Genomic DNA, 19,140 nt, shown 5'->3' on the forward strand with positions numbered 1-19,140 from the left:
AAATCAAGTTACAGAGGGTTGGGGAGATGCATTTTAGGGTAACAGCAGGTTTCCCAACTTCCTTGAGTCTACTTCCATATACATAAATCTGGAACAAGCAAACCCACCACCTAGGTTGAAGACTCGGTCAAATGTGATCGTGAATGTGAAACATTACACTCCAACTGCCTGCCCCACTCTCTTCTCTTGGGTAGATCTAGGTCCAGAAATGCAGTGCAGAGATAGAAAGAAACTGATGATGACAGGGAGGGGCAGTTGTGGGATGGGTGGAGAAGGCTGAAGACCTTGCTTCTCCACCACGGCTTTTGGTACCCCTAACCCCAGCTGATCTCTCCATTTTTCATTCCCTGGAAGCAGAGAAAAGCCTCTCTCTACTTCCTCGTCTCTGTCTGCCCTTCCAGCATCAGAAGTAGAGAGGCATCTGGCCACCTGTTCAGGTGCCTTTCAGTTCCTTGAGTACCAGGAACTGTACTTGAGAGCAGGCTCACTGAAGCCGGTTGATATTGATCTTCCCAAGGACCTACGGATTTCTGAATTGGCATGTTCCCAGAATCCTTTTCATTCCTTCACCCCAGCACCCTCCAGTGCTGGACCCCAAACTCTGGTCGAGTGCAAAGAAGACAGAGTCCTCTGCACTTCCTGTCCAGCCACCCATGGAGCCTAGAGTCCCCCTGACACCCTGACACCTGCCTACCCCACCCCAGGTGCAGGTCTGCTCAGGACGGGTGGATGGGCTGGGTGTTGGAACAAGGTGGGAACAAGATGGTACAACCAGGCTGCATCTTTTCAAACTCATCTGCCAACTCCCAGTAATCCTTAATTCTTGAATCTCCTTTTCCTCTTGCATCCATTTTCACCAAATCTTAGAGCTACTCCTATGACTTTCCGAAACTACTGAATCCTTGGGCCCTTTTCACTCTTCTTCTCACATCACGAAGCCCAAATGAACGCTCCTTAGAGAAAGGCATAAAAGAAGAGGAGGAAAAGAGTGAGAGGAGGAAACCAGAGAGTGTAAGTTGGGACCCCTCGTGTGGTATCGGATGTTGACCAGTCGCAAGTGTAACTCTCCCTCTCCCTCGAGCTCTGTCAGCATCATCCCCAGGCCCCCACATAAACACACACTAGTTCTCCTCTGTGGAGGAATGTTCCCCTCCCAGGGGAGCAACAGCAGGAAATAGTGCATGAACACTCTAGAGTAATTTTCAATAAAACAGGCTGAAAAAGAATTGATCAAACTTACCTTTGCCTTCTTCAGAAGTTTCAAGATGTCACCTCAGGTACTCTTGAGAGAACCTCGTACATAGTTTTTTGAGCCAGGTGATTTCTATAGTCCAGCAGAATCTCTCTCCTCAGCTATTTTTAAGCCTTGACTGATCTTTTGTGCTATTTTAAAGTACTTATGGAGTTTGGTTTGTTACATTGAGAAAGAAAATCTTATGTACTACTGAGTTTCAGTAGTATATTCCTCAAAGCCTATCCATTCTTCCTTTAGTTATCTTGACCTTCTAGAAGAAATGCATGGAATTAAAACAAAATAAAGAACAAGCCTGCATAACGTTACTTCAGGGACCCCAAATTCGGAGCCAAGGTACAGGAGCTCCGATCCTTACTCTATTAATAAATTGCTTGTCATGCAAGTTTGGGGGAACATCAACCTGTCTCCTTGAGGTTACCATGAAAAGCATGATAGATGATATGTCAAAGTACGTTGACAAAATATGATGTGCAATATAAAAGTATGGTGTTATATGTAAAGAAGTTATTGAAATAGAAAAGATCTGTGCAAAACTTACAAAAAAGAACCCATGAGACCCTTTGCTTAGAAATGCCTATTTTCTCCAAATGCTTTAAAAGAACTTAGAATGGGGTAGAGTCTGAATCTTCAAGGTTTCTTTTAAAAGTATGAAAGCTTCCTCTTTTACCAGATGATATTTGATTTACATCTGTAAGTAAATCTAGCCCAGTAGATGTTAGACTGCATTTTTTATTATATGGCATAAAAGTCCACACCACAAGTGGAGTTGAAGCTATTCTCAATTATTTCTTGAAACCATTTAGACCAGCTGGCTGGCTGGCTAATAAGCTGACATTTAGATGGAGGGAGCCTAATTGGATGACTGGGGTGCAAAGTGGATGTGAGGATGTGGTCTCAACTTATTTTTTCTGCGCATAAAGCTTAGCTTATATGTATCAGTCTTTCATATCACTGAAGTAACTCACAAGAGAATAAGGCCCTTCCCCAAAGTTATAGGATGTTGTTCATGCAGCATACCAAAACAATTTAAGCCCTACATTTAATGCACTATTTCCTTTTATTTCAAACAGTAATCCTTAGCTTTATTATCTGAAAACCACAATACAACATGTTGTATTTGACATTGTTATCTTTTCTTATGTGATATTTAATATTCTCAACACTACCTATTATACTGCAATTCACAAAATGTTTAAAGGTTAAAAACCTTAGGTTTCATGTTTATTTTTTCCTTTAGCCTAAATATGGAAGACCAGTTTATTCAAGTAGCATAGGATGGATGAGTTTTCGGGGGGATATGTTTTTCATGTTCTTTGTCGTCTGGCCAGGAAAATTATAAATAATCCCCAAGTCACATCACAAGTCATTTGATTACTGGTAGCTGGCATGTAGAGCAATGAAAAGCAGTTTTAAAAAAATCAAACGCTGAGCTGGTACCACCAAGACTCCAGGAAAATATACAAAAAACATAAATCCTGTGACTTTACCATCAAGAGGCTATTTGTCTTATTTATTCCTGGCTTCTAGCACAGTGTCTGATCATCATAGCCACTGAATAAATATTTGTTTAACATATGCTAGTAAAATAAATAGAAACATCCAGAAAAGAATAGCTAGATCTGAATGTGGATTAAAGTAAAGTGGGGTCTTTTTGCTATATTTTTATTTTCTTTTCTAGAAGCCAGAAATGGTTTCTATACAGCTCATTCATTACAGTGAATTTCCAAATAACTATAAGTCTCCTTAAAATGTCACATCGAGAAAGTCACCGTTCACAGAAGTTAGAAAGCATTTTGATAAGGCAGACCACAGCCTTATGACTGATGGTTTTATTTTGAAACAGATGTGAAGTAACCTGAGCCTTGCACGGCAGGCTCTTACTCCAGACTGCCTTGTACAGAACTTCTCCTTACAACACTCTTCACGGACGAACAATCACCCAGGAAGAATAAATGAAACATGCCACCATTTTGCAAAGTGAGTTATTTTATATTCTGATAGTGCTTATATAAGAGACACTTTATAATACTCTCTAACTCTCCACACAAAAAAAAGAAAACACTGAAAAATGAACCCTTAAATATTTCTTTTTCTAGACAATTGGTAAAATTGATGCTAAGAATCTATACCGACTGTAGTACTAATTCATCGAATGATGCTGTAAATTACCGTTTTTCCTATCTCCCCACAAAGTTTTATAAAACAGAAGACTTTCCAACTTGAACATCATTATAAACTTAGGGGATGTGGTAGAGAAAAATAGCAAACCTGAATCAAAATGCAAATACAGACACAAGGTCTGGAAAGCACTGTTTGTCTGCTTTTAATTTGTTCAGGTGCACAGTTGTACCTTGTGAGGCCAGGAAGGAAACACAGTCAGCAAGGTCATCATGATCTATCTAGTTACAGCCAGAACCTGGAGAAGGCAGAAGCCTTTAGCCCGACAGGTATGGACAGGAAGCACGCAGAGGAAGACGATTCCAAGCTACAAAAATGCTGGTGCAAACTACAAATTACAAAAAAAAAAAAAAAAAAAAAAAAAACTACAAAAATAACTAAGGTAGAAAGATCAAAGATGATGCATCTGAGAGACAGGAAAATGAGGAGGATATGAAAGAGACTGAGATACACCCCACCCCCTGAGCAAATAGAGGAGTAAAACAGAAAAATCAAAGGTAAATACGTCCCTTCCAAAAAGAAAGTCCTGGGACCAAAGAAAATGATCCCACCTAGTATAGGTCCAGTAGTAGCCCAAAACCCTCCTAATATAACTTTGAATTCCCAAGGGCTTACCGTCTCATGACCCTTTGTCCCCAACCCCTGCAACTGTTCATGACTATTCATCCATGTCAACCTAAAACAGAATCTTTATACCAAGCACCGTCATCAATTTTCATAAAAATAACACTCACCCTGAACATTTTTGAGTTTAGTAGAAACTGACTGATGACCTTAATCATCAGAGATGACTGATGAAGACATAGAAATCCACATCACATCACACTCTGCCATTTTACTGGCCTCTTTCTGTCTTCCCATCCTCTCTTCTTTACAGAAGCAAAACACAAAATCCATTCTTCTGTCTCACTTGGAATAACTTACCAACATCTGAAACCTCTGTACCAACAATAATTAAGCCTCTGGGTGTTGGAGAAAGGAGGGGAAAGGTGTAGGGGTCCACTTTCTATCAAGAATTGTCAATGCTTTCTTCCACAAAAAGTAGAATGGTGTGAATAACATGTCACTTCATTACATGTGCACATAAACAATTCTTAGAGATCTTTTGCACTCACTAAGACTTTATTTGCAACGAGCATTTATGAATATAAAATGCTTATGCTATGGTGAGACATAGGTTATATATGTAATACAATAATTTTTATAGAGGTCATATATATTTATATTCTTCAAAATGACTTCAGAAAAATATACTAGAATATTAAACTAGCTCTGAATAGTGGCATTATGGATGATTTATAACTTTCTCCTTTATAGCCTTTCTATAACTGTTTTGTCATGGAGAGGAAATGTTTTTTTAAATCAAAAAGAAAAACATAACTCTTATTTTTAAAGATGTCTTAGGGACATACTCGGTAACATTTTTAGATTAAAGTAATATCTGGTTAGTTTGAGCTACGAGAAAGCAGGTGAGGGCATTCATTATAAGTCTCCTTTTAAATGTGAAATACATACTTCACTTGTCCTTGAATCCCAAGCAATTTGATTCTTTGAGACACTGAATTTGATTTCTCCTTGGGGAATTCAATCTTTTTTCAGAATTTAAGTCACACTCTTATGAAATTAATACATTAAGTTAGAGGAAAGAGAAGGGCGCCTGGGTGGCTCAGTCAGTTAAGTGTGCGACTCTTGATTTTGGCTCAGGTCATGATTTTATGGTCATGAGCTCAAGTCCCTAGTCAGTGTCCATGCTGAACGTGGAACCTGCTTGGGATTCTCTCTCTCCCTCTCTCTCTCTGCCCCTCTCCCGCTTGCATTCTCTCCCTCGACTTCTCTCTCTTAAAATGAATAAACATTAAAAAAAATAAAAATAAAGGAAAAAGAGAAAGAAACTCTAAAAATAACATGAGCTAAAGATACAGTAGCATATATTTTTTAAAGTCTTTCTTTCAATACAAAAATTTTATTATGAAGGATTTAATCAAGTTATTTAGTTTGGGGGCTTGGCTATAATCTTCCAAAGTTAGGTACCTAAGGGTCATCTTTTTAAAAAGTTGCTTTTTAAATGCATACTTCATTATGATGGTCTTAGATGGATACTTCTCATATCTTTAAATGATTTCATAAGTACTGATAACACAAGGCAACTTCTATTTCTACGTATGGAAATCCAGTGTATTCTGCCTAAATCCCTTGCTAATACGTAAGTGACCAACTGGGTATCTTTAGTTTTTAAAGTAACCGTATTTGGGATATAATACAGCTATTAATTCACTTATTTGCATATTCATAACAAATATATATGTGTGTCTAATATATGCCGGGCACTGTGTTAGGCTCTAACAATAATGAAGTGTATAAGTCCCTGCCCTTAAGCACTTCATATTCTATGGGAGACACTCAAGACATTGGTAGGAACAAAGCTATACAGTTTGCCCTGATTCCTTAATTATAATTAATGCGTACTTTTTACCTTTGAAGAATACATTGCTATTGCTTTGATGGACTCATGCCTAATGTTTTTCTTTCTTTTTTTCTTTCTTTCTCTCTTTTTTCTTTTTTCCTTGCTTCCTTCCTTCCCTCCTTTCCCTTCTCCCTTCCTTCTTTCCTCCCTTTCTACAAAGTCTACCAGCATTGTGCAGTATAGAAGCAACTAGTCCTATGTGGCTATTGAGCACGTGAAATGTGGCTGGCCCAAACTGAGATATACGGTAAGTGTAAAACACACACTTCATTTCAAAAATTTGGTATTAAAAAATGTAGAATATCCCACTGATCATTTTTTACATTCATTACGTGTTGAAACCGTTGTATTTTATATATAGTGAGCTAAAAAAAATATTGTTAAAATTAAACTCACCTTTTCTTTTTACTTATTTTAATAAACCTAGTTAAAAATTTGTAATTTTTTTATGTGGCTTAAATTATACCCTAGCACATGTGCATTGCACTAAAGGCACAAAGTTTGTTACTCTGGGGAGGAAAATAGGGAAGCCTGCTGCTTCTTAAAGTATATTTGTACAAAACATAATGGCATATGCTTTAGTTTTAGTAGTCAATTACGAGGGCCAGCCTATGTGAACATAAAAACACAGTTCAGGAAAAAACAAACCAACCAACCAACCAGTGTATGAGCACTAATAGTTTTTGTGTATGCTGTAATCTTTATAAAATACAGAAGCATCTAGCAACTTACATCTAGTTTTTATCTTGGGAGTGGAAAAGAAGTTCTTTTCTGTATTAGTAATTTGTCTCATATTATTTAAAACAAGTATTTCATTTATAAAAGAACTTTATATAAGAGGGTTTTATAATTTATACTTCATAATAGTATTAATAGATATTTAATCTATTAAATATGTAAGAGTCTGTATACATCTAGACATAAGGTTATACTAGAGAAGACTCTCTTATTGTATACCCAGTGATCCTGAAAACAATAAGAACGAAATAATATTTCCATTTTCTCCTTAAGAATTGAATGAATCTAATTCCCTTCTTATTTTCTGTGATTCAGTGTGTTTGCGGTCTCTAGGTTAAATGCATGGAGCTCAATGATAGGTCAATAGAATTTTCGAAAGACTTGTACATCAAATATGATTTTAGCAAGATAATTATAAGAATCATATATTTAATGTTTTCTTTAATTTTCATAAAAAGGACAGTCCAAAATTTAAATTTTAGTTAAAAAAAAAAAAAACTTCAGAGGCGCCTGAGTGACTCAGTGGGTTAAGCATCTGATTTCAGCTCAGGTCATGACGTTCGTGGGTTCGAGCCCCCCGTCAGGCTCTGTGCTGACAGCTCAGAGCCTGGAGCCTGCTTCGGACTCTGTGTCTCCCTCTCTCTCTGCCCCTCCCCAACTCACTTTCTCTCTCTCAAAAATAAATAAACACTTAAAAAATTGTCATAAAAATTTTTTAAAAAACTTTAAATGACTTATATTGTGTTTTCTCAATAATACAAATTACAGTGACTATTTACAATGTATAGCGCATTACAAAATATCCCCCATAACTTTTCAACGATCATTCTTATAAAGATATATCTTAAATATAATAAAGGTGTTTCTTAAGTAATTTTGAATAAAATAAGAAAGTTTGAACGAAACACTCCTACATGTATCTTACCAGAATCTACTCATCATATGTCTCACTTCAAATTACTTGGAAATAAATCATAATAGCAGGTAATATACTACATAGGCACAGTGGATAAAAGGTACACGTAAAAGAAAAAATATATGAATACTTTCGGCCTCATGGAATCATGCCTTTAATACTAGATCATAACAAATATATTGGTTTTTGTTTTTCTAACACACCTTCTTATCTTTCTTTCTTGGGGAGTCCAAAACTCCTAAAATTTCCATTTCTATGATTTGACTATTGAAAATTTGATTAAAATATTACTTTCATTTGCATAAACATCCAACAGAAAAACAGGACCTTATTCACTTTTCTCATGTATTCATTCATTGAATAAATTTTTACTGAGCTTCTACTATGTACCAGATACTATGTTAGGCCCTCTGGGTATGATGATAAGCAACATATCATTTTCTTCACTTCCACAGAACTTAGAAGGAGAAGTAGATATTTCACGAATAATCTCACAAACAAAAGCACAGTGGGGCGCCTGGGTGGCTCAGTCGGTTGAGCGTCCGATTTCAGCTCAGGTCATGATCTCATGGTCCGTGAGTTCGAGCCCCACGTCGGGCTCTGTGCTGACAGCTCAGAGCCTGGAGCCTGCTTCAGATTCTGTGTCCCCCTCTCTCTGCCCCTACCCCACTCATGCTCGTGTGCGCCCTCTCTCTCTCTCAAAATAATAAACATTTTTAAAAAATAAATAAATGAATAAAAAATAAATAAAAGCACAGCTATATACCATGAAAAATGCAATGAAAGAAGCATAGGTTTTATAAGAAAGCTTACTGAACTGTATGCTCTTTCCTCACTTCCTTTTAAATTTTGAATCATGCGAGTGTATTACCTGTTAAAAAAAATCAATAATTAAAAATAAAAACCAAATCCAGCAAAGACAAAAAAATTAAGAAACTCTGAAGTAAACACAAGAAAATAATGACATTGGTTACCTGTGGCGGGGAGGGGGTGGTGGAGGGAGGAGGAGGATGGTAAACTGCGAGGATGAAAGAGGAAAATTTCTCACCGTATCTCACTGTTTTTTCTTTTGATTTTGAACTATGTTCATGTATGTATTCTGAAATTTAAATAAAATTTACCAAAAATCTAAAATAAATCGTTTTTTTTAAAAGAAAGTTGGGGGCAGGGGATAATTTAGGTGAGAGAAGTTAAGGAAGGCCTTTCTAGGGTAGTGACTAGTTTTGACTGGAAGAAGGGCAGGGTTGCAAGTGAAGCCTGGAGAAGGAGTGTTCTAGACAGAGGAACTGTACGTGCAAACGCCTCAGGCAGAAGCATTGCACACATCTGAGGTACTGAAAGACAGCTGGGCAGGAGCCCCCCGAGCCAGGGGCATGATGGGAGACGAGGCTGGTGAGTCGCAGACATCAGGTCACGCCTGGACTCATGTGTTCTTTACTAAGACAGTGGGTGCAATCTAAGTGAGGTCTGATGATCTGAGAATGTTAATTTCCCAGTTTGGATGGTTGTATTTTGATTGTGTGGAAGAATGTCCTTGTTCATAGGAAACACACGCTTAAGTATTCAGGGTTGATGGGGCATCATATGAGCTTTACACTCCAGTAGTTCAGAGAAGAAAAAAGTTCTTTGTGTGATACTTGCAACTTTTTGGAAAGCTTGACGTTGTTTCCAGTAAAGAAAAAGGAAACAAAATTAGATAGTGAAAGTTCCTTTCTCCTAACCCTCTAATCGATTTCCATTTTGTTTTTGCTTTTTTAAAACAAACAAACAAACTGAATGGGTTAATTTTGATGTATTCAAGGAAATACCATTTGTGGGACCATTTACCTTTCTTATTAGATACAGATTCATGTTATATGCTTCCCTTATAACCAGAAATAAGGTATCAGGCAGCAATGGTTTGCAATGTAGGCCCATAAGGGCCACAGCTAGACTGCACTGTGTGGACAGGTTTGGGGACAGAGAAAAGGTAAGACAGGTTCTGCTTGGGGAGCTACTGGTACAACACTTTTCTTTGGCCTGAAAAGTTCAGTCTCCCCTGCCCCCGGCCCACACTTCAGCACGGTACAGGCACTATCAGGGCAGTTGAAGAACAGATAGGGGCCCACATACCACATGTTGGAATACTTTGAGATTATAAATCAAGCTAATAAATTAAGTATATTAAATATGTTAAATTAAACCTATTTCGTCATCATCGAGATGGCTTGATACCTTCATAGTCATCTGGAAGGCGGACTTAAAATTTGTAAATAGACATTCACGGGTGCCTGGGTGGTTCAGTCAGTGAAGTGTCCAACTTCAGCTCAGGTCATGATCTTGCAGTTTGTGAGTTCAAGCCCCGTGTCAGGCTCTGTGCTGATAGCTCAGGGCCTGGAGCCTGCTTCGAATTCTGTGTCTCCCTCTCTTTCTGTCCCTCCCCCACACTCTCTCTCTCTCTTGCTCTCAAAAATAAATAAACACTAAAAAATAAAATTTATAAATAAAAATTGAAAATTCAAAATTCTTAGAATTCTTCCTGTAATTCAGGGGAGAATGGCCCACTCCCCTTCTCTTGCCACATCAGGGTCCCACTCACCTGCAAAGACCATCGTCCCTCACACATATACGAACATCTCCACAAAGAGCTGCCCCCTCTGCCACCATCCCTTGGGTCTAGGAATCAACCACAAGTGTTCCTTCAGTGTCTCAGTGATTCTCTTGGGCTTTCCATCATGCGATTTTTTTTTATATTGTTCTAAGACTGCCACTAAACGTATACATTTATATCTAATGTTTGCTGAATAATCATGTTCACTAAACATCCATAATATTGTTGACATAGGTTTTTGTTTGTTTTTACATGATATGAAGAATAACATGTATCAATCTTCTGCTTGTTTTGTCGCTCTAGAGTAAGTCATGGAGATCTACCCAACTTTATCTATGACTTTGCCTTAAAAAACCATAGCTATCATTGTGTATGTGAGACTGTATGTACAATGACCAGATCACATATAAGAATTGGAACTCTGACACATAATCTGCAGCAACCAGCTCAGGGGACCAATGCATTAACTACAGTAACCATCCCCAAAAGCCAACTGTAAGTCAGACTTGTAGGAACTCAGACCACTATCTCCAACAACTGGTCCAGGAAGATGAATAATAACACCCTAACAATCAGACCAAAATGGCCAGCACTTGACTAATATCTATGAGCTTCCCTAATTTGGTCCTCCCTCTAGCTCAGGACCAATGATAGAAAACCAAATATGTACTTTTAATCTATTACATAGGATGCCTCACTTCTTATTAGCCTACCTACAACTTCCCATGCCAACAGCCCCCAATCAGGGCACGCTTGAAGTCCTCCCCTTTTATTCACTATAAAAATTTCCATCTCCTCTGCTTGTCTTTGCATCTCTGCCAAACACAAGTAATGGTGGCTGACTCCTCTGTTATAATAAGCTTGGGGGAAAAAAAAAAAAAAAAAAACCTTTGCTTGTTCTCATTGGTTAGTCTTTATTTGCACATGTAGCAGGCAATGATAGTTTTTCATGTGCAATATCATTTATTGCAATGAAGCAATTGGCAAATTAAAGTGTCATGTCTGTTTGGCTAATGTGTATTTCTAATTTACTAAAAAAAAAATTAAATATTTATTTATTTTGAGATACAGAGAATGGGTGAGCAGGGAAGGGGCAGAGAGAGGGAGAGAGAGAATCCCAAGCAGGCTACACGCTGTCAGCACAGAGCAAGACACGGGGCTCAAACTCACCAACCATCAGATGATGACCTACTCTGAAATCAAGAGTCAGAGGCTTAACTGAGTGAGCCATCCAGGCACCCCTCTAGTTTACTAAATTAAGTAAATAATTTAATAAATAACTATTATTTTATCATTAAAATTTCAGTTGGACTTGCTTCCTTTATAGAACTAGCGGTGGCTCTAGTAAAAATGGAATGTAGCCTGATTAAGGAAAACATTCTCAAGGATTTATCCATTTCCAGAGTTAGCAGCAAAAGCAAATGTTTCATTGAGTTCCGCACATGAGGGTGAGTCATCACCAAAGGGTGTTTTATATGGTGAAAAACAATGCTCATACCTATAAAGCCTTTTTACATAATTCAGTTAACAAAAGGATGTTAAATCAGAGAATGTAGTTGATTTTATTTCTGCAAAAACATTTGGTAAGAGGAAGAAAAAGGCATCCGTAAAGCAATAGAATTCCAAATCAGTAGAGTTGGAAAAGTGGGAACACGGGTTCCAGATATCTTCAGTCCTTAAAGGAGGCCATTATTCAGGTCTATGACATGAAGACACTTTAAAATTCAAGCCATGAATCAGAAGTCATTTTGAAGACAGAGAAAGTAGCTGGTAAATTCCAATTCCAGTGTTTTGTGTTTTGTGCAGATAGCAGGACAGCCATCCCCAAACTGTGGCTATCTGTCCCTCTATCCTTCGTTGAGTACACATCTTCCTCTGGCCTTCCAAGTCTTCCCAAATTCATTCTCCAACCTCTCTCTTCTCTCATCATTCCAGTAATTCTTCAAGGTGTGGATGTGGGTTATCTAGAGCAGAATCATCAAAAGGTGCCTGTAAAAATGCAGATTCCTGGGCCCAATCCAAACCTTCTGAACCAGAATCCCAGGGAGCAGGCCAGAGGAATGTATATTTTTACAAGCTCTCCAGATGATTTCCTATACACATCTGAGGTTGAAAATTACTGTTGGAAGCATTTATCTATCTCAAAAATCTCACCAAATCTCTTGGATTCACAGGTGGTCTAATATGCTAATGACAATATCATCTATAGTTCTAACCTTAGCTTCTCATTTGAAATTCAACTGGTTTCTCTAACGTCTGAGAAGAACTTAGAGTTATTTATCAGATAACTCGCTGTCAACCCACAGCTCAGGAAAAATAACACCAAACTTTTATAGGTGCCACAAAAGAAGTTCCTCCCCTTTCTTCTATCAGTGGTAACATCAACCTCCTAGTTATTGACTATTTAAAAATTTTAGAATAAGAGTCATCTTTGGCCTTTACTTTCACATTGTCAATGCAGTGTCACATAGCTTCTCTCATTAAGCGTCTGACTGTAGCCAAGTCTGTCTTTAAGTCAGTAATTATCACCTGAGTACCCGCTAGGTGCTAGGAAATGGTAATATACAGATAATCAGACCTGATTCTTTCTTTAGGTACTTATTTAACTAGCTAACTAGCTAACTAGTTAACTAGCTAACTAGCATGAGAGTCCAATAAATAAATAATCCTCTGTGCTAAGGGCTATGGTGTAAACATAGTCGTAAGGGCTGACAGGATGCAGATAAGGAACCAATGAATGATTCCTATGGGGTCTGTGAAAGGTACAGACAGGAGGCAACATTTGAGCTGGCGTTTTCTGAAACATAAGTAGCTTCCCAGGCAGAGAGCAAGGAAAAGACATTCAAGAGTGAAAACAATAGGAGCAAGAACCCAGGGATGTAAAAGTGGGTTGGAAAGAATAGTTCTTGGCCTGGTGTACGCTGGGGAGTAACTGTGGTAAAGTCAAAAAGTGGGTTCTGCCCACGTTATAGAATGTGTTCTGTGACATGCCGAATAGCTTGGACTTCTGTAGGCATTGAGAGTCCCCAAAGGGTTGTTTTCTTTTAGTTATTATATTTATAAAAGTATATATGTAGGATTTTTAAATTCAAATATTACAAGGCTTAAAATAAAATCAATACATTCTCTGTTCCTTCCCCAAGTCCTGCTTCTTTCAGGCATCCACTTTCCATATCTAAAGCTGTTACTTTTAGTATTTACCTCCCTATTTCAAGATAATATGGAGCATTGAAGAAATTTCATTTGGAAATCAACAAATATCAGTGTCATTGAGTCGTTACTCTTGGCTGATCTCTTCTGCAAAGAAGAATTTTCTGGTCTCCTGTCTTGACCTCCACAAGGTCAAGTGGAGGAGGTGGACGCAGACTTCACTGCTAGTTATATAGACTGACTCAATCACCCTAGGTTCTCACTACTTGACTTTTCCCTGGACAGTTAGTCTTTGATGATTAACATGTCCAGGAGACTTTCTTTGATCCGAAGTTGTGTCAGTTACTATCGAATAAAACATTGCATTAACTTTAGCTTTATACTTTGAAGAATCCTAAGCTACCTAAATTTTTTTGCAGCAGTTGGACCTGGTTTCTATCTGACAGGTGAGGAGACATAGCAGACTAGAGTGAGGGTACAAGTGGGTAAACGATGAAGTCTTCTACGGCAGAGGTCAGCAGGCTACAGTCTGTTGGCCAAATCCAGTCTCCTACCCATTTTTGTACTGCACACGAGCTAAGAACGGTTTATATTTTTTAAGTGGCTCCAAAAAAAAAAAAAAAATCCAGAGGTGAACACTATTTTGTGATGCATGAAAATTATATGAAAGCTCATAAATGAAGTTTTATTGGAATCTTACCAGGCTCAGTTTTTACATTGTATCTACGGCTGCTTTCATGCTGTGACCACGTGATTGCATAGTTGTGACAAAACCCACATAGCTTAAAAAGCCTAACATGTTTACTATCTTGACTCTCTACAGAAAAAGTTGACTGATCCTTGTTCTAAAGCAAGCAGCTGGGGCAACAAAAAGAGCATCACATAAGAGGATTAAGCCCAGGTAGTCTGGCCAAGGGAAACAGATAGATCCGTATTAGAGAAAGCTGGAGGAAAGAAAGTAAACATGTTTTCTGCCCCTAGGACTTCCTTCAATTCTGATAGTCATCATTTTTCTGGTTAATATGAGGCCATAAAGCATTAAGTCTCAGCAAATTTCAAATGTTAACACTTCTCCATGGTGTTTCCCATTTCACCTTCCTATCTCACTCTCTCCTATGTCATTCTTGTCTGTACCACTCACCAATATATCTTTGATTATCTGCATATGTGCATGTACATGATCTGTTCCCCAAATAAATTTTAAGCTCCTGATGACTTAAGAGAAGAGAGAGAGAAAGAGAGAGAGAGAGAGAGAGAATGCTTTACAGTCCCTTATATTCTTATTTTTCCAAGACCTAGAATAATATATCATGATCCCAGGTGCTCATGAATGTTGAAGATGATGATAATCTGCTGGGAATTATCTATACTTTTCTTTCTCTGAGAAAAGAAAATGAATGCCTACAAAAATGTGTTTCCAGATTCAAAGTATTTGAACAAGATAGATATTGATGCAGTTTAAGCTATTACATGGATAGCACAGTCTGGGAGTTTGGAAAGTATCCGATAAAATATGTGTTCATTGGTTCAACTGTTGACAAAAGGAGACCTTTAGAGCTCTCCCTCTCAATTTCCTTCTCTTTAAGACTCCACCTTCTCCAACACACACATGCACACGTGTCTCAGACATTCCATCCTGCTATATGCGGAATCAGAGGATAACCTTCCCGACAGTGAAATAAAAGTATAGAAGAGATGTCAAGTGAGCATGTGCTGAGCCACAGAGTGAAAAGAAAACAAAATCCAAAAATACTTCTAGCCAACGCGGCCTGTATCTCTAAATTTCACCCAGGATTCTGGGGAAAGGGTGAACTGCAGTTTTCATTTAATTCAGTAGGACACCGCATCCGGCAGGGTTAACCTTTTTCCCTTTGGTGTCTTCATTGTGACTTAGTTGATACAAATTGATTTCCTTAAGGTGCTAACGGGCTACTGGCTCGTTGTCTCCATTGGAACCTGTTACAGTAGTTCAGTGAGCAAGTGGTAGAGATGCTATTAACTGGGGTTTCATGTTAGAAAGAAAAGAAAGCAGGCCCATAAATGGGAAGCCTGGGTGGCTCAGTGGTTAAGTGACCGACGCTTGGTTTCAGCTCAGGTCATGATCTCACAGGTTTGTGAGTTCAAGCCCCGTGTCAGCACAGAGCCTGCTTGGGATTCTCTGTCTCCTTCTCTCTCTGTCCCTCCCCCACTGTCTCTGTCTCTCTCAAAATAAATAAATGAACTTTAAAAAATAAATAAATAAATAAATGCTTAAAAGTCTGTCCGAATAGAAATTCTGGAACCTTAGGAGATCTAAAGAGAATCATAGAATGCAGCCCTTTTTAATCTAAGATGAAAGAATTGAAGATATTCTCAAACGTTACTCGCCACCATCACTTGTATATTGTATGAAGGAACCCTTGGTATATTTGACTTTAAAACATTTCTCTAACATGACCAAGTAAGGGTAAAATTGGAAGAAAGGGAGAAGAAGTGTGGTACATGGGCTGAAGGATTTGCCAAACAGAATGCGACAGAATGCCAAAGGCTCTGAGACAGACTCTGAGGAACGAGGGGAGGGGAAGAGCAAACTGGCAATTTTTCACGAAGAATAATAATGAGCACTTTACAATCTCATCATCTTCTCCCTGGCATTGCCAGAAGACTGGTGACGCAGAGGTGCTAAACGACTACGGAGACACCTGCTAGCCACAGACGATGTGGAGGACAACCTATATCTAGGATGCTTGCGACTTTGCTAGTAGTCGTGGAACTCAAATGGGAGGAGATGTTCCTTGAGTAGTATCGGTAACCCCATTCAAACCACAAAATATAACAACGAGCACGTTGAGCATCCTCCATCACTGTGATAACTGAGGATCCCTCACTGTTCCAATGTTATAAATTACAATAAGGAAGCCGAGAAGCTGGCATGAAGTAGACACTTGGTACATATCTTCCGGATGAACCAGTAGCTAAATATCTAGAGGTTTGAGCATATGGCTGCATAAATCCTGATGGTGCAGATATAACAAAGCATAAAGGAGTTTGTATGTATCATGGATGAAGGCAAACATTTTAAAGACTCTGTCCAAAGCACACTTGGTTATAGAATTCTGGATGGGAGAGTTCTTGGTGAACACATATTCTGTTCTAGAGAAGATAAAAATGTTAGCCAAAGGAGCAGAAGCAAGATTCCAAGGCAGTATCATAAATCCCTCTCTTTCCAAGAATGAAGTCATCGATCCTCTAATGACTACAGACCATGGTATAAAAATAATTCTTCTTGTCTTTTTATCATATAAATAGTACCCAGAATTTGGAAAATATGTATTCTACATGAAAAAACAACTTGCTTGAGGGTACATAGAAAATTAGGGAAAGGCCAGAATTATATGCCCCAAGCTCTTTTGTTCTTCAACCTGCTCTTTTGTTCTTTTGCTCAGATTAACGTCCTCTGCATTTCTCCTAAACTTGTAGATACGCGCCAGGAACAAAAGCCCTTCTCACCGAAAAGGCCACCCTCTGAAATTATCTTTTACATGTTTCAACCATTGCTTTGTTTCCACTACTCTTTGAAAACAACATTTTTTGTTCAAATGTCACAAAATCCTAAGTGTACAGAAGCCACTCAGGCAAAATACACCAAAGAAGGGGAAGGTATGAGGCGTGGCAAAGGGTAAGTGACCCTCGGCCCTCGTTTCTGGGGGTCACAACGAGGATGGTGTGACAGTCAAGACACAAACTCAATGTAGAAGCTCCAATTTTCTGGGGAAGAGCAGAAATTCAGATTTATATATAAGGCTTTTAAATGTCATTGTGTTTATTTTGATAACTAATTAAAATGTAAAACCCTGGCCAGGCCAAAACCACAGAGAAAACCAAGCATGTCTGTGGGCTGTGTCTGGCCAGAGGGACAGCTTGCTTCCTTTGTATGTTGCCAGATTGAGCAGCCGGGGGTAAGTCACTCTGTTTGGATTGGCTTCTAATGTTATCAGCAATCAATTGCATTAAAGAAACTCCAAGAACGTTTTGAGTAATGCCAACATAGATGGAACTGTACAGACTATTAATTTAAGGTTGAGAGTTATGTTGTGTACTAGCTAAGAACGTAGGCTCTGGAACCAAGTTGCCTGTGTTTGAATTCCAGCTCTTTTAGTTTACCAGCTCTGTAACCTTAGGCAAAGGATGTGATTTCTTCGTTGCTCAGTTTCACATCTGTAAAATGAAGATAACGACCACTATCATTATGGTTACATGAATACACACACACACACACACACACACACAAATGCTTAAAGTGCTATCTAATTATTTGCTCTGGTGTTCACAAATCATAGAGTTGGCTGAAACAACAAATTTCACACATCTATCTCACTATGATCCCATGAGTTGCCTCAGAAAGCTTTCTTCTTTGGACAGAACAGGTGGGGAAATCGGGTTCCCTGTGGTAAATTCCCACTTTGCTGGCCTTAATGCCAGATATCATCGCTTCTTAGAAATGACATAATTGCATATTTCAATGAGATAAATATATACAGCAAATTGTTGAAATACTAAGATCACTAGCAGTTAATAGTATGTCCGTCTATCTTTCATTTTTTCTCTTTTTTTGGAGATCATCTATTTTAAAGTCAGGGACATTCTGTTCTAGAGTTGGAAGGCAGAAAATCAGAGGACTTTTATTTTCTTTTTTTATGGGTTGGTGAAGCATGAAACTTATTGGCAGATACTTGAGCTAGATATGAGTTGCCATGCTATTTCATTCAAGTTTACTTTGACATTAAATGATCCTGGAGGTTTTCATTTTTCAAAAAGTTACCCGAGTTTTTCTCAATGTCTAGAAATAGAGAAAACAGAAGGTCATGTGACATGTTACCTCTTTTACTGAAATGCCCATATGTTTGTGAATAGCCAGTGATGACACAGAAGCCATTTTCTGTGGCACAAGCATACTTTCTCACCAATGAAAATCAAGCTACCCTCCGCCCTTTCAAGATTCCATGACTTTCTCTTTCATTTCCAGGATTCCGATGAATAAATAAAATCGTCAGGCCCCGGATGCTTTCATTCCACCAAACTCTTCTTTTCTAAGTCAGGAGAAGCCCATCATGAACTCTCAGTAATGCAGGTGGAATTTATTAAGATTGAAAAGAACATCTACTCTGATTTCAGCAAGGGCTGTTCGTGGCTTTAAGTTCATAGGAAACCCAGCCCAGGAGCTAAGAAAAGCAGAAGCGCAGGAGCCCGGAGTCGCGTAAGATGGGAAGGTAGATAAGAAAGCACCCAGTGCACACTACCACCGCCACCCCCCGTTTGACACCAAAAGGCCGAAGTTCAGAGAGAGAGCGTGCAAAATATGCACCTGGGTACACAGGAACCAGAAGCCAAACCTAAGACCGCCAACTAATCGAAATGTCTTTGTAATCGAACTCTGGGTCTACTAGCTTCTGGAAGTATTGGAGTGAGAGATGCATCACACAGCATTAACTGTTTTCCTCTCAACGATTTCAAAATTCTCAGGTTTTCTCAGATACGATGAGGAGATTACCTGCATCAAAACCACCCGAGGTCTATGAAAATTACAAATTTCCAAGCTCACCCCAGACCTACTGGATGGGAAGGGGATTTAGAATGTGGGTACTGGTAGTTTTAACACACGGTTCAGGGGATTATTATAGACGATAAAGTTTGAAAACAACTGACATCTAGGATCTGTTATGTATATTAATACAAGTGGAATTATTGGAGTAGGAAAAAATTTCCTACTTAATTTATTAGAAAACGGATATTCTTTCAAATCTCAAACTCGCATAATTAATTTGCTATAAAGAATACTTACATTATAAATTCCAAATGTGTTTTCATAT

At 38.5% G+C, this 19,140-nt stretch overlaps 1 long non-coding RNA gene across 1 annotated transcript in view; it reads left to right on the plus strand.

Annotated features, from left to right (window-relative positions):
- Positions 1–19,140, plus strand: part of LOC131513525 (uncharacterized) — a 51,636-nt gene that overhangs the window by 19,639 nt on the left and 12,857 nt on the right. The window contains exons 2-3 of the long non-coding RNA XR_009262621.1: positions 3,099–3,232; positions 6,058–6,144. This is a non-coding gene — a long non-coding RNA (uncharacterized LOC131513525). The remainder of the gene's footprint in view (positions 1–3,098; positions 3,233–6,057; positions 6,145–19,140) is intronic.

Source organism: Neofelis nebulosa, chromosome 6 (genome assembly GCF_028018385.1).
Source record: "Neofelis nebulosa isolate mNeoNeb1 chromosome 6, mNeoNeb1.pri, whole genome shotgun sequence".
NCBI classification, from domain to species: Eukaryota; Metazoa; Chordata; class Mammalia; order Carnivora; family Felidae; genus Neofelis; species Neofelis nebulosa.